The sequence below is a fragment of the Pogoniulus pusillus genome, chromosome 16 (assembly GCF_015220805.1).
Source record: "Pogoniulus pusillus isolate bPogPus1 chromosome 16, bPogPus1.pri, whole genome shotgun sequence".
In the NCBI taxonomy this organism is placed as follows: Eukaryota; Metazoa; Chordata; class Aves; order Piciformes; family Lybiidae; genus Pogoniulus; species Pogoniulus pusillus.
The window spans coordinates 15049616-15074305 of NC_087279.1; the positions used below are offsets into that span (position 1 = coordinate 15049616).

At 39.8% G+C, this 24690-nt stretch overlaps 1 protein-coding gene and 1 long non-coding RNA gene across 5 annotated transcripts in view; both read right to left on the reverse strand.

Annotated features, from left to right (window-relative positions):
- Positions 1-1488: 1488 nt before the first annotated feature.
- Positions 1489-8041, reverse strand: LOC135182518 (uncharacterized). Its single transcript, XR_010305231.1, has 4 exons — positions 7908-8041; positions 3631-3723; positions 3218-3354; positions 1489-1538 (listed from the first exon to the last, which is right to left on the reverse strand). It is a non-coding gene; the product is annotated as an uncharacterized LOC135182518 (long non-coding RNA).
- A 942-nt stretch (positions 8042-8983) lies between these two features.
- The window catches only part of ERC2 (ELKS/RAB6-interacting/CAST family member 2), a 486963-nt gene continuing 471256 nt past the window's right edge, over positions 8984-24690 (reverse strand). For all 4 annotated transcript variants that reach the window (XR_010305235.1, XR_010305234.1, XR_010305232.1 and 1 more), the window contains one exon: positions 8984-12012. The gene's annotated coding sequence lies outside the window, so the exon portion shown is untranslated. The remainder of the gene's footprint in view (positions 12013-24690) is intronic.

Below are 24690 nucleotides of genomic sequence, written 5' to 3' on the forward strand. Positions count from 1 at the left end.
AACAGCTAAGCCAATGTATATTTGTCCAAGACTGCTTAAAGCCAATATAATTCTGAACATAGCTATCAAACTATGCACCATGAGCATAAAAGTAACCCTTTCTTTCAAGCTCTATTATCATCTGAGGTGACCTTGATTCTTACTAGTTTATTTAGAATATGGCATTGTTTGACAACTCATTTTACAAAGATATTTCAGGTTTAGACTAATTTTGAACTCTTTAAGTATTTGACCAGGCAAACCTTGTGAATGATTGCCCCATCTCTGCATTATTTTTCTCAATTCAAATGATAATTCTGAAAACTTTTGAATATGGGGCTGACAGTGTGACTATTTGCCTATAGTGAATAACACCAGGATACACTGATATGCACAGCCATGGGACCAGGCTGAGTAGTGTGTATTAAGATTCTATACAGAATAGGTGCCGTGGCCCCAAGTGTAGACTTGGCAGTTAGGGCAAATGCTTCCCCTGCTAAAATCACTAAGCCAGACTTGAAAAGTTGGAAACTGATTTATCATGGACCGCCTTCCATTCTCTTCTGCTGTTTAGAGCCTAGAGACTGTCACTTTTTGACTCAACAAAAACAATGATCTTCCAACTATAATCTTGGAAGAAACAAAGACCAGTGTGGTGGAAGGGTATTGTGCTTCCAGGCAGAACCTAGCAATGGAGTGGATGAGAGCTTTTGCAGTGAAGCCTTTGCTGTGCTCCAGCCTACCTGAGTCCTGGTATCAAAGTCCAGAGCCTGCATATGCATGACTCCTCTTGTTCTGCTTTTTCACTCCAAGACAGAGAGAAAAAAATGAGCTGGAGATGGGAGATGATCTTCTGTTCTTTATAATAGCACAGGACACTGTAAGTTTTTTTTTCTCAAATAGCTGTATTTTTTCTTCTGGGAGATGATGACAGGTACTTATTATTGTTTGCTGTGCTGCTTTGAACAGCTACGGTAATTTCCCAGCCCTGTCTCACTGGCATCAGTCCTGGCCACAGCATTTCTTCCCCCCAAACAGTCAATAATAACCTACATTTCAAAGCAGAGTGGTAACTCCCTGCTATCACTTCTAACAAAGCAGCCAAGCTAAGGAGTAGCTACGGGAGTAGCCACTTAATTGTTTGGTAATAGTCACTGCAGTTTAGTTTATCTCATTGTCTAGCATGAGTTGCCAATTTAGCAAGTTTTCTTTCTTTAATCAGCTGCTTTGCTAATAGTTTCATAATTCCTGGGCTTTCTTGCAGAACGTTTGAGGCTTACAGCATTAACTAGCTCAGAACAGAGGTGGATGTATTGATCTGCTACTGGCTGGAGTGAAAACCACAGGGAAAACAAAATCTCATTCCTTTCTGTAAGGTTTTATGAAGAGCTTCTTTTTAGTTTTCATTACCAGTTATGTCTATTTCTACAGAATGAAGGAAATATCAGAGGGCAATACCTTAGCTACTTTTCAATCAGAAGTACATTTCCATGCAGTTCCCAACAGCCTGTGACTTCAGTTCCCATCAGCCTGTGACTCCAGTTGCCATCAGCCTGTGACTTTTAAAACATTTTTTGACAATATATTATGAAGGTATTTTGATGACTGTGTTATCATGAGTAGGTTATCACAAAGATCTCTATTTCCATAGAACCAAATAGTATTCACTCACAATCCTAAAATACTAGCTTAGGAAAATATTCCAAATTTCTTCAGTATTGTCTTTGTACCCCTCTTCACCAAAAAGCTGTTTTAGTTATAAGCCTCAGCTTGACTCTTGAAAAAAAATAGTATGGAACATACATTGTAAAAGTCAATCAAGTAGTTAAATGTGTATCACAGCAGGGCTTTTTGCCACTAAGTAGGTAGGGTGATCTCCTTCCAAATGCTGGACTTTATACTTGCTATTTGCACTGAAATGAACACTGACAGTCCTGTCCCTGAGACTAGAACAGTCTTGGGAAAAGCATTCCTTGTCTGAAATAAAATTTGAGCAGTATTTTACTATACTCTGACCCTGTGAGTATACAATCAGGAGGGACTCCTGGGGTTTATTTCAGCTGATTATGGAACACAAAGCAGAATACAGGCAGTGACCTCTGTAAATGATCACATATTTGACTTTTGGATAAGAAGTCATCTAGTCATAAATGATTTATCTGAAAGATTCTATCTGATCTGAGACTAAGCTTCACTCAGCTGCATTTGCAAAGCATGTAGCAATTTATAAATTTCACATACTGTAGTACTTTAGAAAATATATTTACATTTTATATTCTTTACATCTATCTGGACTAGATTTTGAAAGCTAATTCAAAGTGAAATCAGATTTTTAAAAATATTTGTTAAAAAGCCCTTCCTAAAAATCTGGCATTCATTTTAAGATGATATCCTGTACTTAAAAAGAATTATTAATATTGTCTGTGTAGCATAATTACACAACTGCACTAAGATGTGGCACTCAAAAAAACCCAAAACGTCCTTTTCATCTTTGTTCCTGCAATGCAAGTAGGATGTGCATAACATCAAAACTATCTGTTCAATTGCCATTTTGTTTGTAACAAATGACTGTTTTGAATATGCAAATAGGAAGAAATCTAGCAAAATAAAAACATCTGATCGTTAAAATTTGGGCCATTCTCTGGCCTTCCTGAAAGTACTAAGCTGTCACACATCGAGGCACCATCCCTTTCAGATGAATTCATAAATCCCATTTACTAGATTTTCAGACTACAGTTTAATGTCTGTGTTGTTAAGTAAACTCAACTGTTCTCAGAACTGGCTAAGGTGTCAAGGTCCACCAAATCAGTTGCTGAGCATATCCCTTCAGTGCAGTTTCTCAATGATCACTTTATTTAACAAATATATGTGCACTTGTATTTGGGATTTCAAAAGTGAGAGTGAAAAACCTATCACTGAGCCAAACTGGCAAGTCATCTCTGAAAAAACAGCATTTCCAAACAACCTATTTTAATATTTCCTGTTTTGCCTAATTCTCTGGGACACTACTGATGGCAACCTAATATATACCAGGAAAAAAAGTAGGTTTTATATATATATAGGTTTTATATATATATATATATATATATATATATATTTCAGTCTCTGTAGTGCAAGATGCTGATTATATTCAAATGCCACACCAAGCAAAGGAAGGACAGTGCTTTCATATTGCACAGAATAGGACCCAGAGGTAAGTCCAAGACTGAAGGATGTGTTTCATTTCTGACAGTCTTACCTTAGATGCCTTCTGCCTCATGCAGAGTCCTCTGTGCATCCCCAAAGAAAGCGGCACTTCTGCATGAGGAAGTTTGACTTAAAACACGTGCACAGCGCTGAAGAAAGTAGAAAAATCAGTTCTGTATACCCTGATGGCTGCAGTGGAGAAGAGCAAACAGAGTAGCAGCAAAGCATAAACACTTCAATGGAAATCACTCCCTGCGATGTTGTGTAGAGAACAGATGTGGATGAGTATTGCTAGGAAAAGACATCAGTGTATGACCATGAGCATTAGCATTACCCCAAAAGCATTTAGAGTTGATTTCAGGATATAAGTCCTGCAAAATATGTTCACGTGAATAGCTGTGCTCTTCAATAAGCCATCAGGCCAATTATAGCCCAAAATGCCACGCACTGATACCCCTTACTCACTTGATAAGAACTGAGAGTAATTCTTTCTGGCTTCACTAGTGTTACTCATGGAAACAGCATGTCTGTCCTGCTCTCTGATTTTAAATTCTTAACCTGTTTCAAAGACATTAATGAGTGTAATAAAATTTATAGTCAGATTAGTAAACAGTTCTCTATATTTTAGCAGAATAACTATATCCAGTGCGCTCTGCTTCACAAAGAATACTATGAGATATATCAATTAATTTACCCGTGGATTGCAGTAACTGATGGTAATCTTGAAGAAAAATTAAGAATACCTGCACAATAATCAGGACTGAAGAAAATGCTTCCACTGAAATATTCATGTTCTTGTAACCAAGAAAAAAAATCCTTATCACATGAGCTGGACAGGTCTTTTCCTGTAGTTTTCAGACCTCGGTGTTTTATTGACCAAACTCCTTGCTTTAGACTTGAGCTCATGTTCTCTGAGGAAGTACAAGTGGTAATTATGCAAGTCTTTCCTTCCCTGTCATAGGCACCGTTCACAAGGGAGATTTACAACCTTCAGCTTTCAGATACTGCGACTGGTTGTTTAACTTCAGTGAGAGTAACTCTGACATAGTGAACAGAATCAGAATTGGAAAAAATCCTCTAGAACCTGTACCACCATGGGAGTTAGTTATTATGAGAGGAGGGGACTGCCTTTTTTTTTTCCCCTGTAGTAGCCACAACTGAAAGACTGGTCAGAATTTATTGTGTTTTAGAAAAGAGCATAATGCATTTACACCTGAAACAACAGCAAATCTATCTATAGCAGTAGGAAACTAACTAATGGACTGAAAGAGAATTATTCAATCATAACAGATTTTATGAGCTAAGTGACCATAATGTAGAGACACTATAATGAGAGACTGTGTTAGGAGTTAGTAGGAGTAGAGTGCTGACCTAGAAACAGACTCAGGACAACTATAAACAAAATACATTGTAAATGAGCGTCAGTAATGAAACCTAAGATGTATTTTCTTATCATAAAGCATTCAAAAAGTCAGGCAGTTTGTCATCTGAATTACACTTAGCTCAAATCCTGATATATAGAGGAAATGTTTTGGCCCCATGCTCCTGTAAATGTACACATTTGCTCCAGAAAGAAGCAAGTTGGGTACAATCAGAAACTTACTTTTAAACAACAGTCTTTCAGTTTGCTTCAGTAAAGTTTGGATTAGTGCCTTAATGCACACCCTTATCATGACTGACAACAATCCTGCCTTCACACAATTGATCTAAGAGTGCAGAAGGTGCAATGGGCAGGAGAGTTATGCATGAGGAGAAGAATGAATTTATATAAGAATCTTTTTATTAAAACAAAACTGCAAGAGCTCCAGGGCAGATCTGTGTTCTCTTATGGCCTATGTTAACCTCTAGCCAAAATCTGTCCATTTAAAAAAAACCTACTTCAGCTGTTTTTCTTTATTTTGTGAAGTTTAAAATGAAATATAAAGCCTATAATAAAATGCATATGAGGAAACAAATCAATAGATTTGAAAACTATATTAAGAATTACCAAAGCAGATAGCTTTTCATTAGCAAGGGTGTTCTCCTCATGCAATTCAGAAAATGCTCTTAATCTCTTGTCTGCCTGCTGTTGACATGATGTTCTTTATTTCCATGGTAACCACAGTGGTAAATACAGCAATATTAGACAACAGTAATCAAGGGGGAAAAAAATCATATTGCAAAAGAAGGCGAGTAAGAGCCAAAACAGAGGTGTTTAGATGATAGTGTAATTTGCTGTAACAACTGCTTAGCTACATATTTGGCAAGCCCTGGATAACTGACTTATGAGTAATGCATTTATCCAAATTACATTAAAATGAAAAAAAATAATTGCCATTCTACATTATCATGCATTCTGCATGGGTATTTCCTCTCTACTGATTTTCCACAACAAGAAGGCTTCTTAATGAACTCAGGTTAACTGTGGGTTGATGATTACTTCTCTTGTGCAGCCTCTCAAAATTTGGTTAGGTGATGTGGAGCCACACATCGCCAGTCCTCCACTATCTGGGGCTATCGAGCTTCCTTGTGCAGCCTCCCACTCGCCTCTTCCCTGTCTGCTCCATTTGGAGGGAGCTGGCTGCTCTTCCCCAGCCCCGGCTGCTGGAGCACAAGGCAGCCTGCAGCTGCCAGAACATCTGCTGTCTCCTGGCCTCACTGGGGTGAGTACCAAAAGCACAGCCTTTTCGAAGTTGGACAGTCGCCTCTGTCAGAAACTGGATGAGTTCAAAGTTCTTGGATTTGTCCTGAGACTTGTAGCTACGTGGGAATATATGGAACAGCTATCAGCAAAGTCAGTGCACATTTCAAAGGGACACCGGCATAGTCCTTAGGACACACAGGCATTTTGGCTGCACTACCCCTGCATCTGTGGTGATCTGGGTTTAGATTAATATCATTCTGAAGAAAGAATCATTTTGAAGAGCAAAGAGCAGAGGGAATGTAATGCCAAACAAAACCAGCCCTTGATTCTGCAACAGCATCCATCAAGAGCAGAATTCTCAACAGGGCTATTGCTGCACTGGTGCCTCCAGAGCATGCACAAGCTATAGCGATGTGTCATAGGCTGCTCCTGCTGAAGGCAGAGGTAGCCTCTTGTTTGAAAAGGTGCATTTCAGAATCAAGTGTCTTATCTGTAGGCTTGAAATAATGTCACTCTAATCTCACAGGAAGACATTCTATAGCAGCCCTGCATTAGCTGTCTTTTTCATACGTGGGCAATGTGCATGGCTCCCACTGACTTCATAACAGGAAATGTATTACATACTTAGCCCTGACTTGGCATTATTTAAAATGATTTAGTACATTAGTTATTAAAAGTCTTGTATTTTGGAGAAGTCATGTCAGCAGGTGAAATGAAGTCTTGCAGATCTTTGCCCCTCTGTTTTGTACTTTCTGACAGGTTTCTGCACAGAGCAGGACACAGTGTGCATACTTAGTGCAGCTCCTCCAGGGTTTAATCCTAGAGCTGGAGCACAATGTCAACAACCAGGAGATGCAGTAGGTGTTCTGCAATTGGCATTATCCAGCTTGTGCTGTCATGGAGCTGTTTGGGGCTCTTGAAGTGTATCTGAACTGACATGCTGGCATGAAATGCAAGTTGACAGATCACAGAATTATAGAATCAAGCAGGTTGGAAGAGACCTCCAAGATCATCCAGTCCAACCTAGCACCCAGCCCTAGCCAATCAACTAGACCATGGCACTAAGTGCCTCATCCAGGCTTTTCTTTAACACCTCCAGGGACGGTGACTCCACCACCTCCCTGGGCAGCCCATTCCAATGCCAATCACTCTCTCTGGCAAGAACTTCCTCCTAACATCCAGCCTATACTTCCCCCGGCACAACTTGTGTCCCCTTGTTCTGTTGCTGGTTGTCTGGGAGAAGAGGCCAACCCTACCTGGCTACAACCTCCCTTCAGGTAGTTGTAGACAGCAATGAGGTCACCCCTGAGCCTCCTCTTCTCTAGGCTAAACAACCCCAGCTCCCTCAGTAGGCTCATCTTCAGCCTACTATCTACCAGTACCCCCAGGTCCCTTTCTTCCTGGCTGCTCTCCAGCCACTCTGTCCCTAGCCTGTAGGGCTGCTTGGGGTTGCTGTGGCCAAAGTAGAGAACTCAGCACTTAGCCTTGTTAAATCTCATCCCATTTGCCTCTGCCCACCCATCCACCCTGTCTAGGTCCCTCTGCAGGACTCTCCTACCTTCCAACAGATCCACACCTGCTCCTAGCTTGGTGTCATCTGCAAACTTACTGATGCTGGACTCAATCCCCTTGTCCAGATCATCAATAAAGATGTTGAACAGGACTGGGCCCAGCACTGATCCTTGGGGAACACCACTAGTGACTGGCTGCCAACTGGATGTGGCACCATTCACCACTGCTCTCTGGGCTCGGCCATCCAGCCAGTTCTTGGCCCAGCACAGAGTGAGTCTGTCCAAGCCACGAGCTGCCAGCTTGGCCAGGAGCTTGTTGTGGCAGACAACAACATCCCCTCGATGACCCCCACTGCTTATACTTTTGCTGCTTGCTCAATCCTAGAGCTACTCTGGCTTGTCTGGAGTGAACAAGTAGGCTCTCTTAGGAAGATAACTCAGTCTCAGAAGAGGCTGACCTGTATTCAGACACTTTCCTAGGACTGAAGGAGCTCCTCACTGTATGAACTCAAACTTCAACTTGAGGTGAGATCTTCCTGTAGCCAGACCTGCTCTCAGAGGAGCTCCTCTCCTGAGGCACCCAGCAGACACTATCACACTGGTCTTACCTTTTCCTCTAGGCCCTCACAAATCTGAGGGGATGCCTTTCTTACAGAAAATGGGGCTCAGGAGCCTTTTTCAGTTTCCCCAGATCCACTGCTCTTCTCCTCTATATCCTCATTCCAACATGTTGGCACATATTGTCCCCTTCGCTGTGCAGGGAGGCAGGAGCTGCCTGTAAAGCAAGAAGTGATCAACACTGAAAACAGAATTTGTAAAACAAGTGTGTTTCCAGTGGAGTGGGCTGGAGAGTCCCCTAGTAAGGGCACTGCCTGAATACAGAACAGGCCCATTCTGAAAAGTTGTGCAGGTCTAGAAAGAAGATAGAAGCAACTGCTACTGAATTTATAGTACTGCAACTCAAAGCTAAGTAGGCATAAGTAGAATACACAGTAAATGTATATTTAGCTGTAGCTAGAAGTGAAACCTAATATCCTCTGTTAGTACATAGTACTCTCTTACCAAGAAAACTAATTTATAGGTAAAGAAACAGAGCTTAAGAGTCTGTGTGTTTTTAAATAACCTAAGTAAAATGCATACTTACTTACGTTTTATTCTCCTGCTGTGTGTGCCCTGAGCTGGTCCAGAGAGTTCTATGAGGTAAGAAATTCCTGCTCAACAAAAGTTCCTTTTCTAAAAAAAGAGAACATAATGGAAATGGGGAGCCACTTACTAGGCAGCTGAAAAAGGAGCTGACTGTGCAGAGAATTTCACACCTTATGGCTTTTGGTCAGTAAAGTACATAAACAAAATGTAATTTTCTATGCAATTACACAGGGTCACACAAGAAGATTATGTTTTAGAAACCCACTCAAAAACATATTGCTCTCTAAGAGCCCAATCCAGAAAATGGTTCCTCACTTTAGTAAAGTTGCTTGTAAGCATTTCTGGGAGTGGGGCCTAGGAGACATTCTCCTTTTTATGCTTTCTTAAACAGTTTATGTGATAGTAACAACAGGAAGATAAATTACTTTGAATGGTAGCAATTAGAGAAATAAGGAGTGTGATAGATTTACCATGTGGAAAACATCTCTCACACATTTTCTTACGGTCATTAAACCTACTTTTAATGACACAACACTGATTTCAGAAAGAAACAAAGTTTATTTGATGAATATAAACAAGCTGATCAACACTAAATACTTCCCATACACATGATAACAATGTTATGAACTCTAAATATCTTGGTACTTTACACTTCTACTAGACATTAAAGTTACAATGACTGTCTAATACATGCCCACTGGTATTTCTAGGAATTCCTTAGTTTCATATCAATGTCCTTAACCATATATCAATATCCAGAACATGCCACTCACTTGAAAAAAATATTACAAGAAGCACTATCAAATGAGGATCTAAGGTAAATAGGGAATACTGACCCACTGCTGCAGAACATCACATTCAAACGTCACCCTACACGCACAAAAAAAAACATTGCAGATATAGGTTGTGTCAACACATCTGAGGTCTTTCCATAAACACTGTTTAAAAAGTAAATTCAAACCCACTTTCAAATGAAAGTCAATGTGCAGGTACGTGCATACTGGATACACAAAAGTCATTAAATACAAAATTCAAACTGTACATTTAAATGAAAGAAAAAAATGTGCAGTACGAGACTGATCTCACAGTAAAATAATAATCATTATCTTAAATGTTAACCAAAAGTTGGTTTGCTTCTTTACACACGGGGGGGGGGGGGGGGGGGGGGAACCTACCAAACATTGCTCAAATAAAATATTTCCCAACATCACAGTGTTTATTGTAAACCCCGAGATTCTATTATAGGATATGAAAACATTTTCTTTGAACACCATAGAGTATCACATGGAATGGAAAGGGGGAAAAAAAAAGGAGGGAGGGGGAGAGAAAAAAAAAAAGCAATGTTAGAAAAAATTTTCCTCTTTAGGAGCTAACTTGTAGGCCCTGATAAAAGTTTAGATCGATACTATTACCAACATGAGTGGAGCAAAAATGCCCCTAAAATAATATCTGTGACAAAATTGGCACATACATACAAATATCTAACTATACAGCTTTGTATCTGTGACCCTATTTCCCCCTAGTTTATTTCCTACTTCAAGTATTCAGTTGCAGAGTTAAGGTAAAGACCTGATTGTAAGAGACACAGACGATTGTCCCCTACTGTGACAACAAATTTGTCATGAGAAACTAGTTTTGTTGTCTGAGTTTCCAAGTGCAACATTTGTCATATGTGCTAAATATACTCCCAAAAGCTTTGCTGTTTGAAAAACAAAGATCTAAAATTCCATTGGTAGTTAAAGGACAAACTTTTTAAACATGAATGAAATTGGGATTATCTATACTATGCTAATTCTATACATTTTACTCTTTACTGAAGACAGTAGCATCCAGCAGGACTCCTGCTCACATAAATTGCTCTTTGATTGCACCAAGAATTACGGTACAAATAAACAAAATATTCATCTCTAGACAATCATTTTAAAGGGGTTACTATGTATGGCTCATGTAGGATGTTTAGGGTTAATTGCACCACAAGTTCAAAAAAATATTTGTTTCTAAATTCAGTGCAAGACTTTAGGAGTATTCATTTAAATTTCTTTTTTACAGCAGCAAAGAAAAACTAAGGATTAAGGCCACCCATGCTTAAATTTATTGTTTGTCCTTTAAAAATGCAGATATTCTATTCCCACTGCCATCAGCATGGAAATGTTTCTTCCATGGACAGAAAGATGCCTCAATAAAACAGCCAAACATTTGCACATGTTTGCCAGACTGAATGAATATGTTCGTGGAGTCATAAGGATCCTCTCCTTGAGAAGTGGTAAAGATTTGATTATCAGCTATATTCTCTCACTGAATGTAATGACTTCACATTTTTGTTTTTCCTTGCATGTGCTTTAAATTTACTTTTACTAGATATGCTTTGTTGATACAAACAGCCTCAAAGTGCTATTTGTTCATTGGTATTTTCTTTAACATCTAAGATTTGTTGGGATCCGTGTTGGAGAAGGTCCACCAATATAGAAAACAATAACAAACAAATCCTCATTTACAGAAGATCTAATGCATGTACTGTATTCACAGCAATCTTAACTTTAGGTTTGTCTTTTGTTGTTGTTGTTTTTAAGAGTCCCAGCTTTTATTATTGAAAACCTGTATGCATTTGGATGGTAAAAGGTTGATACATCTTTCTGTATACGTCCATATATATATACATACATATGTATTTTATATGTCTCAAGCTTTTACCATCCACGAATAGATACATCTTTTATATATCTTAGATATTTATGCTCAAATTAGATGTCCTATGCATTGTCAGAGACACACACCATTATTTTTATAAAGCTAATTTTTGTCATCACTTATTAGTACCAATAATTGATTTCATTTCCAACCTGGCCCAGAGCTTAATACCAGTTATACTATCAATGTTTGGTTTGGTTTTTTTTTTTTTTTGAGGGGGTTTGGTTTGTGGTTTTGGTTTGTTTTTTTAAGTATTATTCTACCAGTAGATATAAGAAAATAGAGGAGGGTAAAGGCTTCATTTTCAGTTATTTGGAAAAGCCCACATCTACTGGGGGGTAAGATTAATGCCAACACCCTTATATAGCATTTTACTAATACCTCTTTGATAATCTAGTGCAATAGAAGTGATACTTTGGAATCAAGTAGGTAAAATTGGCAAATGCAGATACCACATCTAAGAGAATCTGAATTACTTATTAAAATCAGTATCAATATACCAAAAATTAAATGTCCTGTTTAACTGAACTTTGTTCAACTATAATATTCTGAATAGATGGTTTCTTTGTGAAAACAGACTAACTTGCAAGACCCACTAAAGACAGAAATGAAGTTGTTACTATTTCTGCTTGAGTCTCCTTCGTAATTTTTCAGAGTATCTAATTTCATAGTAGGCTACAAGAGAAGAAAAAAAAAAAGAGAGAAAAATGCCAATTAATGCAGCATTTCAGTAGCTACCAACTGTAGTGTTCATTTTCTGCATCTGTGGTCTTCTCCAGGATGTCATGGTCATGTTTGGAGATCCAATGCAATAGATTATCATTGTTACATTCCAGTGCTACATTTTTTTCCTTCCTCTTTCGCTAGTTCCTCTGACAACTGTAACAAGGGAACACAAAACATTCCAATTAATAAGGCAATTGAATTATATATACATGAGAACATCTTGGCCTTATGTAATCAAGCTTCTCATAGACATCAGTGGATGTATTAATTTTCTAGAGACTAGAGATTAAGTAAGGATTTAAATTTCATTTGAGCCCACTTTTTATGCCCATAGGGTGGCAATTAGTTTTACAGCTGGTTGATAGGACCAAATTCCCCCTAATTGATTTCAAATTCCAAAGATGTGAAATTGTGTTTGTGATTCTGTAAATGGCGAGTCTTCTGATCTTCTCCGTAAGCACAGCAGCTTTGGAATGGAAACACTGTTAACAAAACTAAATATTTTTATTTGGAAATTAAAGGAATCACCCATTTTTTCCCACTGAGTTCCATGGCAGGTGGGAATACATAGTGCCTCCAGCAACTCACCAGGACTGAAGGTACTGAAAGCAGCTTTTATCATTGCATTTTAAGCACTTTAAGTCCACTTCAATTTTCTAAACAGTGGAGAAAGGTTTTATGGATACAAGAACATCAGCTTTATAGAAGTTTACATATATAACAATCTGTTAGGAGTTTTTCAGCCATGCAGTCACTAGTCAATGACTGAACTGTTACTCTTCATTGCTGGTAGCTAGGGAATGAGAAGCAACCGGAGTAAGCTGGAGTCAAAGTGCCTTCCTGCTTTCCATAGATTTTGGATAAGGCTTCATATCTAAGTGTGACTACAGAGTGAAGCCTGAATGATTGTTACTGTTGTGCTAGTTCCGCTGCAAACAAATAGCACAGTACTTCTGAACAGAGAGCAGTGAAGTAGTCTTATTCACAGTACCTGTATATCAGATGAGTGGGAGGAATTAGATGGTTGCTTTACAGGGCAGTTGTTCATTTGTTCACTGCCTCTATTTATAGAAAAGTGGAAATATGATCTGTATGGGATGCTCCATTACTGCCTTTGCATTTATGTAACCCTAGGATTTTCTAAACCATCTGATTTTATGAAAGAGAAATTGCCACAGAATGCTTACACTTTTGAATACTGATGAAAATTGGGGGGTGGGCGGGGGTGTTTGTAAATAGAACTAGTTAACAAAAATGCCCCCTTGAATGTGCACAAAGTGAAACGTTGGTTACAGAAAAAAAACCTAAATTGTTTTAAGTCCTTTTTTTTTTCAGGTTCACGTTTCTGTGGCAAGTACCCATACTGGTTTATAGAATATGAACTCAGGTGAATAGCTCTACTTTTCCACTGGGAGGTTGGTACAGTTCTCCTGCTTAAAACACTTAGGGGCTAATCCAAAGCCCACTGAAATGTGGAAAAGTTCCCACTGATTTTAACAGGTATTGGATCTGGCCCTTGAATGGAGAAAAAATTACTTCTGCAGAGCTGGAAAGCCAGGGAGTTCCTAAAGTAGATCATGTTACTAGTTCTGGCACATAAAATCTTTGCAAACTTTGTATGAAAACTCTAAGTTAGAGCATGCCTTACGTTTCATGAACTGTGCATAGCTCCCATTCTTTTGTGCCCCGAGTACTTCTTAATCATCATTCAAAGAGATACGTAGGCATAGGCAGCATGCATATAAATGAATGAGGAGAGTACATTCCAGAAACCAGAGCACAAAAATGTCCCTATGTTGGTTTTTTTTAAAGGGTTTGCTAAAGCATAATCACAGCAAACCTACAAGATACTTGGTATTTTACAAGCTGAAGTTCCTCTGCAATTAACACTCATTTACACCCTTACAAGTAAGAGCCCAGAATCAAGCAGCCAATCTGAGGAACAGCAACAAATCAAAACTACAATCTTTCTCTGGCTTGCACCCCGAATTCTCCCTGGGATTTTATTACAGAATGAAACCCCCCCAAAGAAACCCCACCTGTTTAATCAACCCATCCATTCATCAGGAAACCATAAGAAGTATTGGAAGTGTAACAAAAACTTGCTCACCACGAGTAGGAAATGCAAAGTATTTCTAAAGTAAGTCAAATAAATATATAAAAGGATATTGCTGTCAAATACCAACTGAGGTTGAGTAAATTAAATTTATATTTGTTTCTTCAGCGCTGTACTTGGTCACTGAACCTCTGAAGCAGAAATAAAAGTTGGTAACATGCATTGGGCTTGAGATTCAGCAGTGCTGCAGCTGAAATTCATGTCTTATGAGTTTGGCACCTTTGACAGTCCATTAGATACTAGTCAATGAAAACAGCAGAAAGATGTGAAGATATAAAAGTGTAGTAGCCCACAAACATTTGTTCAGATTGTTTTTCCTTTGGATAAAGACACCTGCCTGATTACTACTTTTTGCCTCCAATCCTTTCCTCTCAGCAGTGATTTGCAGAAACAAGCTGGAGGGGGTGGGTAAACACAAAGGGGTTAAAGGGGAAACTGTTTAATAACAGTAGTAAAATGCAGGCTATTTTTGACATCTGGGTTAATGTCCATTATGCTCCATATGCTTTCCAAATGTTTGCAACAAGCACCCAGATACAAAAACAGATACCCATTCATATAGGCTTAAATTGCCCTCTCCTAACCCGTTACACATGCTACCTACATAAAAGGCCAACAACTGATATGGTAATTAGTGAGTCAGAAAGAGAGGGAATAGCTACTTTATTGCAGGGTATTGGGATCTGACCAAACATTAGTGGAGAAGGATATAATTAATGAAAACTTATTGGGGCTATTTCTGCTCCTTAAGCTACAACATGGCATCTGTATTGTAATTTGGCATCCTTTCAAAAAGCTGTCGGGATGAGTTCCTCAGTTCCCTTTTCACAGTATCATCGTCATCATCAGGGTTGGAAGAGACCTCACAGATCATCAAGTCCAACCCTTTACCACAGAGCTCAAGGCTAGACCATGTCACCAAGTGCCATGTCCAATCTTGCCTTGAACAGCTCCAGGGACGGCGACTCCACCACCTCCCCAGGCAGCCCATTCCAGTGTCCAATGACTCTCTCAGTGAAGAACTTTCTCCTCACCTCCAGCCTAAATTTCCCCTGGCGCAGCCTGAGGCTGTGTCCTCTCGTTCTGGTGCTGGCCACCTGAGAGAAGAGAGCAACCTCCTCCTGGCCACAACCACCCCTCAGGTAGTTGTAGACAGCAATAAGGTCTCCCCTGAGCCTCCTCTTCTCCAGGCTAACCAATCCCAGCTCCCTCAGCCTCTCCTCGTAGGGCTTGTGCTCGAGGCCTCTCACCAGCCTCGTCGCCCTTCTCTGGACACGCTCAAGCATCTCAATGTCCCTCTTAAACTGGGGGGCCCAGAACTGAACACAGTACTCAAGGTGTGGTCTAACCAGTGCAGAGTACAGGGGCAGAATGACCTCCCTGCTCCTGCTGACCACACCATTCCTGATGCAGGCCAGGATGCCATTGGCATTCTTGGCCACCTGGGCACACTGCTGGCTCTTTCATGATTACTGAGATCAGAGCAGCAACTAACAATGAGAAATTATTTCATTTTCTGGAAACAAGTAATTAGGCTGAAAAGTAGTATTAAATAAAAAAAATAAGGCTATCATAAAAGTCTTTCTCAAGTGAAAAAGAAAAAAAAATAATTTCTTACTTTTGTCTATGCAAAACCATGAAAAGAATGACACAATTAACTAAGACAAAGTCCTGGCACGTTACTGGTCTCAATCCTGTCCCTGCCACTAGCTTATTCTGTGACCTAATGAAAAAGTCATATACTTTTTCTGTGTCTAACTTGCTTTTTGCTATAGCAGGGATAACATCAGGCTCCTCAGAGGAATTTGCAAGGCTTAGTGTTTGTAATGTACTTTAATAGTTTTGAATGAGTGCTAAGTATTATTATTTTTCAATCCCTGCATTTGATTAAAACTGAAATAACACAGTAAAAAATAAATTAATATATTAAGTTACAAGTAAAGGGCAAGCATGTGGTTTGTGGAGCTACTTGTAACACTTTTAATATGAACATGTATTACAGACTAGGTGATTCCCAAGGTCTGTAATGACATGTACCATGTGGGCATAGCTTAACAACTGCAGAATCCCCCCAGATGTTTGATTTAGCCAAAAACCTGTTTGTGGCTTCTGTGCGAGTCCAGAGTTTGGAGCAAGGGGAGTGCTGTAGGCTGCTTTTCCCCTGCTCCTGAAGTGCACTTGCAAACATGATCACAGTCCAGATATTTGCAACTCAGCACAAGGAACAACATTAGGTAGCATGGATCTGCTGGAGTGCTTGCCACTGTACAGTTCCCTTAACATAGGGTATGAAAATGGCATGATCTGTACTGTTTGAAATTCTCTGTCATTGCAGTCCCAACAATAACTACTGTTCTTGCTACTTCCTGCTGGCCTAAGCCTCGTGCAAAGAATGAAACCCCACCTCTTGCTTTCTAAAGAACACAGTAACCTGTTAAAGCCTGTTATATCAATGTGAAAATCTCTAGCAAGGACGGCCAAATAATTAAGACATAAAGTTGTATCTAAGCTATGTAAAAAAACTTCTGGTGCTGAGATGCCAAAGACACCTAAGACACTTGTTGAGCTGAGTGAAAAGGTAAAATCTAGTTTAAATTTATAGCATTCCTTCAGTGTCCCTCTAGGAGTTTGGCTTTTTGCCAGTGTTCCTTGTTAAAAATTTGTTAAACGTGTTTGGCATTAATGCAAACACAAAGTGCTCATTTGTTACAAATTCTATTGGAATGCATTCATTTAAGGCAATGAAGTAGTTACCAGAAAAGAAAAAAATGTTCATTAAGTACATTTTAAAAATACAATGATGTATGCAGTGCATAACTATGGCGCCCCAGTGGCTGTATAAATATCTGACAGAATAACCACAAGTTGTGTTTGGTTTGAAATTGGAATCTTTTAAACGTAACCGATAGAACAAAACCTGGGTTTGTTTGTTGTCAAAACTGATGTTAGTCTTTCTTGTTTAGAACTGGTTAAAATAACCAAAGTTTTGCCATACAATTTCTTACATCTCAAATCAATAAAGCCCATGGGTTAAAGCAACGCTCAAGGAAGTTTCTTGATTGAAATGGTAAGTGCAGCACTGCACGTTATCTGGAGAACAGTGAACACAGAAAGTAAACACCCTCCATGGAAGAGAACAAATTTAAGTCATTCTTAAAAACTCCACTTAAGGAAATGTTACCTGAGAGACCTGCAGCTGTCTGACAACATTCAGGAATGCTCAGGCAAAAGTGTCCTGCTCTGCTCTTAATGCACTAATCCTTTCAGAAAATCAATAACAACAAATCTCTTTTATAATAACATTAAATATCCCTGCTAATCATAACTCTTGATGTTGAATAGCAATTCTAGGGTGTATTTCTGAGAGGCTAGAAAATATCATCTTGGCTACACTGCAAAAGTAGAACCATTTTTGCTCTTTAATTTTCCACTAATTTATAGTTACTTGTAATAAAGCTTAAAATATATTTTGAAAGAAAGATCCAGAAACTCAGTGATTTAATTAAATATTGAGAGAGGTTGAAGAAAAAAAATCAGTATAAAAAGTTAATTATAAAGAAAAAAAATACTTTGTTCCAATGCTGGCAAAGAAATGATTTATCCCATTTGTTGCTCTTTATGTTTTAAATTAATTATACAGTAAACTTCAGAAAGATCTGCAGCTGGTGGTAGAATCACTGCATGAATGTGATGAACTTTCCATATTGCTATAATGCCAGAGTTGTTAATCTGAGTCGGGGATAAAAGCAGATTCCATTGGGATGAATAAAATCAAATGGATTCAAGCACTCTAGAGAATGAGAGTCCTTGAAAACTACTGTATGATTATATGATAAAATTAGATGAAGTTTATGAACCTTGAGCCTATTTGGACAAGGATGCCTTCTCTATTGGGAGTGTTTATAAATCAAAATGAGACAAGTGGTATAGCAGTTGAAAGATAGCTTTCTCTTTCTTTTCTTTTTTTCCTTTTGATATATATTTTTCTTTCCTTAAAACGTGTCTAGTCCAAATCAAAGCTCTTCAGAAATATGCAAAAAAAACCAGCACATATTCTTCAATCTGTCATTTCCACAGAGAATGAAAAAGGGGGGTATGAGAAACGTTAAAGATGGTCTCATACTAGCACTCTTTGATGAGATGAGCAGGAGCACTCTGAAAACGATGGAAAAGTTTCTATGGACTCCAGCTGGCCTGAGAGCTGGTCACAGAGGCAGCAGTGACTCAGCAGCGCAGGGCATGGAGATCTGTGTCAGGACATTTATGACTTCCTTAGGATGCAGCATGTGAAATCATTAAGACTTCTTTTTTTCATGTTTTTGGCTTTGTTGTTGTTGTTTGTCTTTCCCCAACAGAAGTTACAAATAAAGAAGAGTTTGAGAGTAAAGTGATTCCAGCAACAAGAGTTCCCAATGTGATCCTAAAAACTGTCAATAGCAGAGATTACTTAATGACATTCGAAGGAGCCTTTTTCATCCTTGTGGATGTGGAATGCTATTTATTCTCATGCTAGGGACTAATTAGGGGCCTTTTTTGAAGATCAAGGTTTTTCGATCTCTGCTTCTTAATAACATGGTTTGCCTGTCTGCCACCTGGGACAAGGCAAGGCACTCTCTCTAACTCCTGAACAGCAGGCACTGCCTTAGGCCATTGCAAGTGCAGGCAGGAAACTGATCCTGCCTTTTCAGTCGTTTAACCCATTGACTGCCAACCCTCCACAAGCCCACTCAAAAGTCCTGAGTGACCAATCCAGTAGGAAAGCATCAAGTTAATGATACAAAAAATCCTGTGGCTGGAAATCTAACATCAAGAGAAAAAAAAATCAATCGGTGTAGTGATAAAGATGGCATCAGAAACCAGGCTCTACTTACAGACCGGATTGAATGCATGTGGCAGTGTGTGCTTCACATCCACATACCACTTGCTGTGCTCCAAGCAGACAGACAGTTCATGTTTCTAGTGGCTGGGAAAAGAAGTGGTTAAATAAAAGCTGTGTCAAGCCCCCAGTCTAATAAGTCATCTTATTAGGAAGTTGTGATGCCCTGTTTGCCCTAGCCTGTGGCTTGTCTGCTCCACTGAAAGGTCTCCTGCTGGGACCTTTGTGGCATTATATGAGGTAGAGAAGGCTGCAGCAATATATGAGCCTTGGTTTTGAGCAGCCAAAACAGCAGGAGAACTAAGCTGCAAAGAATTAAACATGTAACAACTTTGTAAAAGCACAGACAGTGATTGAGGTTGGCCCTTTTGCTGTTGACACATTCTGGCCCCTGTAGGTTGTGGTCACTAAGCCCATTAGAGCTGCAGTGTGGCAACATCTAGTTCAGCAAGTTCAATGTGTTTCTGTTTTATTTCTGAATACTGGGCGCAAGCTGGCAGTGATAGGAGAGCGAAATATGGCACCAGAAATATATCATAAACACAGTCGTCATTGTCAGGGATGGGAAACTACTTTTCAAGCTATTCTGGGGAGCTGGGGGTTGGGTATATTTTTTTGCATTTTGTTAACTGAAATTTAATTCCAACTTGCTGCATGTTTTGTTTGATTCAAAATAAGAAAAGGAAACATCAAGATGCTGTTTTCTTTTAAAAGAGACACTTTTCACAGGATAGAGAAGTGTCTGTTGCTAGAAATTCATCACAAAGTGAAAACAGAAAAAACAAACCCACTAAAATCTCAGCTGGGACAAGTCTCACTTATGAGCATCCACTTACTTAAACCAATGCTTCCCACTGTCTGTGCTTTTGGGTTGCTTTTTGGTTGTGGGTTTTTTTTGTTTGTTTCTTGGGTTTTGGTTTTGGGTTTTTTTTTTTTTTGTTTGTTTGTTTGTTTTTCTTCTGTCATTTAAGACAAAACATTTTAAATTCAGATTTTAAAAAATAAAACATGAAATGGACAAAAAAAGAGACTAATTCAATTAATGAAAGAAGATATTACCAATTTAACTGAGGGGTATATTTAAATCATAAAACCTACTATAATATACAAATCAGAATACCCCTTCCAATCTCCCTAAGGACCACACTTCTTCCAGGGAGTGGTGCAAGGTTTCTGTTGATGCTCCTGGTCCCTGAACTCTGAAGATTCTGCTGTTTGGCTTTCAGAACTGCACTGTGGTCCCACAGTTTGTACATCTCTGCAAATTCATCACTGCCAGGAGTTACGAGTCTGTAGATACAGAGCAAATGATGAGTTGGCTGAACACTTGCATATCTCAAACATTTGTTTCTCTCAAGCCTGTTACGCGTTGCCACTGCCCTCATTCCCAAATGAGCTAAAGCTTATGTAAGAGGTTAAATGTGCAGAGAATGATAAAGACAGGTCACAGCTGGAGGAGTAAAGGGGTTGGCAATCTTTTGTTCATTCTCTCCACAGGCATTTCACTGGTGCCCTCCCCTGTTTCTTCATGGGTGAGGTAACAGCGTTTTGGTCAGATGTAGTCACCCTTTGGATGCACTCATCTTACTGCTGCTGGCAGCACTGCTGAGGGCTCAGTAATTTCCAACTTGCTGATCCACAAAAATGACTGGCCACTCCTTTTGGAGGGACAGAAATGATGTCAAAGGCAAAGTACATTGTTTCTTTGGCCATCAGAGATGAAGGAGTGTTTCTTTTCTGTTATTAGGAGTTTGCCTGAGCCAAGTGAAGGTCATAGCTGTGCCTTTTCTCTGGATGAGGGAAATTTCTAGAATTTGTAGGACTTATTTTTTCCTCAGTCATTCTTTTAGATTTGCTGATAGTTTGGTACTAGAAGGACATTCTTAAAATCTCACACATATTTGTCTGGTTGTGGGGAGTATGTCTCGGTTTTCACTTCATGCATCCTACCAGAGTCAGGCAATATTTAAGAACTAAAATTGGCTGGTGGCTGTGCTTGGATAACTTTAGTTATTGTGGCTGTCACCACAATCTCTTGTTAGAAGCATATTGGTTACTAGATGTTGTACCAGAGTAAATACTAATAAATTTGGTGGTTGTGGTGAGGAAGTTTAATCCCAAAGCATTCCATCATAATGAGCAGGCATACAAGGGCCATACTCCATCTTTTGAAGTACCCAAGGCAGGATGGAATTGAGAGGAAGAGAGGTGGTGAGAGCTGAGTGTAGGTTTGAGGTACTTCATGTGTGGGCCTATTTCTTCCCTTAGGAAAAGGCTGGATTCTTGGCTAGAGAGGACAAGTCTTCTTGGAAATGCTGGGCATAGCATGGTATCCTTAGGGCAGATGACTCCAGTAAATTGGCAGAAGTTTGCTGGGATTATCTTTTTCTTAACCAAATAATAAGAAGAAAATTAATAAAGATGCATCTAATGTCTTGCATCTGCTTTTCCCATCACCATAGATTGCTTATCTTCTAAAGCAGAGAATAAGCTAATGAGCTTCAGAATATTGCTCTGTAGATCTTAAATATTTGTAGCAACAGCTGTATGTCCCTATCTATACTTCATAACGTAGGTAAACAGTTAACATGCCATTCAGTCAGTTTCTTCTGCAAGTTAATAGCCCTGTATTTTAAAGTTATCCTATTAGTTACACTTAAATACTAATTATGCTGTGGAGGACATTGTCAGATATGCTTATTGTATTAATAATAGTACTATAAAGGAAATCAATACATGAAAGGACAGCTCAGAGAATCATAGAATCAGCCAGGTTGGAAGAGACCTCCAAGAGCATCCAGTCCAACCTAGCACCCAGCCCTAGCCAGTCAACTAGACCATGGCACTAAGTGCCCCAATCCATTTTTTTTTTAACACCTTCAGGGATGGTGACTCCACCACCTCCCTGGGCAGCCCATTCCAATGCCAATCACTCTCTCTGTCAAGAACTTCCTCCTGACATCCAGCCTAGACTTCCCCCGGCACAACTTGAGACTGTGTCCCCTTGTTCTGTTGCTGATTGCCTGGGAGACCAACCCCCACCTGGCTACACTCTCCCTTCAGGTAGTTGTAGACAGCAATGAGGTCACCCCTGAGCCTCCCTTTCTCCAGGCTAAACAACCCCAGAGTTTTGTATATATACCAGAAGCTTGTTTTCTGTGTATAAAATCCTGGTTTACTGTACACAAGATACATTTTCTTCCCCTCCAAAAGATCCGAAATATTTTTTTACATGGATCACGATGTGGACCTAGGTACAAAAATGAACTGTGTTATATTTACAGCTGCATCTTTTAATGTCAAGAAGAAAGAGACTAAGGGAAAGTGTTAGTTGGCCTATTTGAAGTAAGACCAGTGCTGGATCCACTTAAAACTCTTCGAACTGCTACAGCATTACAATGGCTGTGTGTGGCAGTGTGAACATGACCATACACGCTTGACAGCTACTTATTTTTTAAATACCCATCCAAACAACACACAGCATTTTGAAATCTGTCTTGTGTGGTCTAATTACGCAACAATTGTTAAACTTCAGGCCCCAATATTATGAGCTTCTTCACAATTATACGTCTGCCCACGCAGTTCTCAGTGCACGATAGGCAAGACTTAGGGACCAGCTGTGGTAAACATAGAAGCATATGTTTTAATTTTTACTCAAAGTGAGACTTAAAAGTGCACCTAACATTAAGAGAACTCTTAAGAGTCTATTCTGAAAGAGACCTTACGAGGCTAACCTTTTTACTCAGGGCTCGCCATGCAGATCAAAGACCTACAGTTATCAGCATACCAATAGCAATGACTACTGCATAAAGGGAAATCATAAAATAGCAATGAGCACCTTGTTTAAGCAAAATTTCACTCCCCCTCCATCTACCAAGACCATCTTTCTAACCATTTCTGAACTCAAAAGCATGCAGGTGTGGGAGAGTTAGCAAGACCAGAGGCCTAGATTGCAAGATGTGCAAAAGAGATAGTCAGACCTTCCATGCAAGTGTGCTAGTTTGAAGCAGGCTAGAATGTTTTGGTGAGAAGAACTAGATTACAGGCTGTGGAAAGAAAACAGTGGTGATGTCTATTTCACTCACAGACTTGCTGAGATGTATAGGAACAAGAAATAAAAACATTAGATGACCACTCTCACTGGGGCTGCTGGCTGAGCTGCATCTCTCTAACCTCACCCTCCATTTTGGACTAATCCACTTTGCTTCCTAACCCCCCTGGCTGAATCTCCATTCTTCCTTTGGGACTGAGATAAGGTTGAGAGGGGTAGAGCGGGAAGGCGAGCAGGTGGTTGAGAGCCCCTCCTGGGGACTCAGGTTTCTGGGAGTTTCTGTATTAGCTTTTTTACCTTGTGTACTTCTGTATATATCTGTATATACTGCAAATATCTGCTTGTATATTGTGCCAGCTGTAAATATAAGCTTCATTCATATTTCCAGAGCTGGCTGAGTCTAGTCTGGGTGATTTCTAAAGTGTAGGGGGGCAGAGAACACCCAAACCATTGCAGCAAGTGTCAAATGACAGGTAAACATAGACCACTAAAGACATGAACCTCAACATGAAACCAGAAGAAATTACACAGGTAAGGTGTTCTGCTTGATGCATTTATAGAAGTGTGATGCACTGCAATTGCACTGTGTTCAGCAAAGCAAGACCTCTACATTTATGAGCAAAAATAATCACTACAATCTATCATAGAATGGTCTGGGCTGGAAAGGATCTCTAGAGGTCATTTAGTGCTGCCTCCCTGCGGTCAGCAGGGACATCCCCACTAGACCAGGTCACCCAGGGCCCTGTCAAAGAAGGGGCATCAACCACCTCTCTGGGCAACCTGCTCCTGTGCTCCATCACCACTCTCATGGTTAAGAACTTGTTCCTGACATCCTCTGCTCTTCTCAAACTTGAACCCGCTGCCCCTCATCCTGTCACTGTAGGCCTTTGTAAACAACTTCTCTCCATCCTTCCTGCAGGCCCTCTTCAGGTACTGGAAGGCCACTCTTAGGTCCCCTCGGAGCTTACTCCTCTCAGGCTGAACAACCCCAGCTCCCTCAGCCTGTCCCTGTAGCACAAGTGCTCCAAACCCTGATAATTTTCATTGCCCTCCTCTGGACCTGCTCCATCAGGTCCTTGTCCGTCCTATAAGAAGTCCTCCAGAACTGGTGAGGTCTCAACAGAGCAAAATGGCAGAATCACCTCTCTGGATCTGCTGGTCACACCTCTTTTGATGCAGCCCAGGATGTGATTTGTCTTTGAGACTACAAGTGCACACTGTCTGCTCATGTCCAGCTTCTCGTCCACCAGCACCCCCAAGTCCCATTCCAAGGGGCTGCTCTCTAACACCTCATCCCCCAGCCAGTACTGACAGTGAGGATTGTTCCAGCATTAATCACAACTTACACCAAAGAGTATTTTTTCCTAGAGAATGCCTATAACCCTATGCACATTTCTTTTCCCTCAGTCTCCCATTTCCTCTGTGCACAGACCTTCTCTATGTTCTCTCTGTAATTTTTTCTGCTTACCTAAGGTTTATTTCTCCCCATTCTTTTTTATTCCATTCTCTCCATTCACTCTTTTACCACTCTGTCTTTATCTGTTGCTAATCTCTGACAAACATGGTAGCATTATACTGTAGCTGGACACTGTGTGATATTATCACCATCTCCTTTACATGAATATTGCAATTTTCATGGTTGAAAAGGGATAGAGCACAAGAAGAGCAGCATCTTTTTGGGACAACAATTTGCTAATCTTTTCCACTGAAACACCTACATGACAAGAAAGACAAAACAGTTTCATGACTACTTTCCAGAAACTTTGTTCAATGGGACTAATTCAAGAA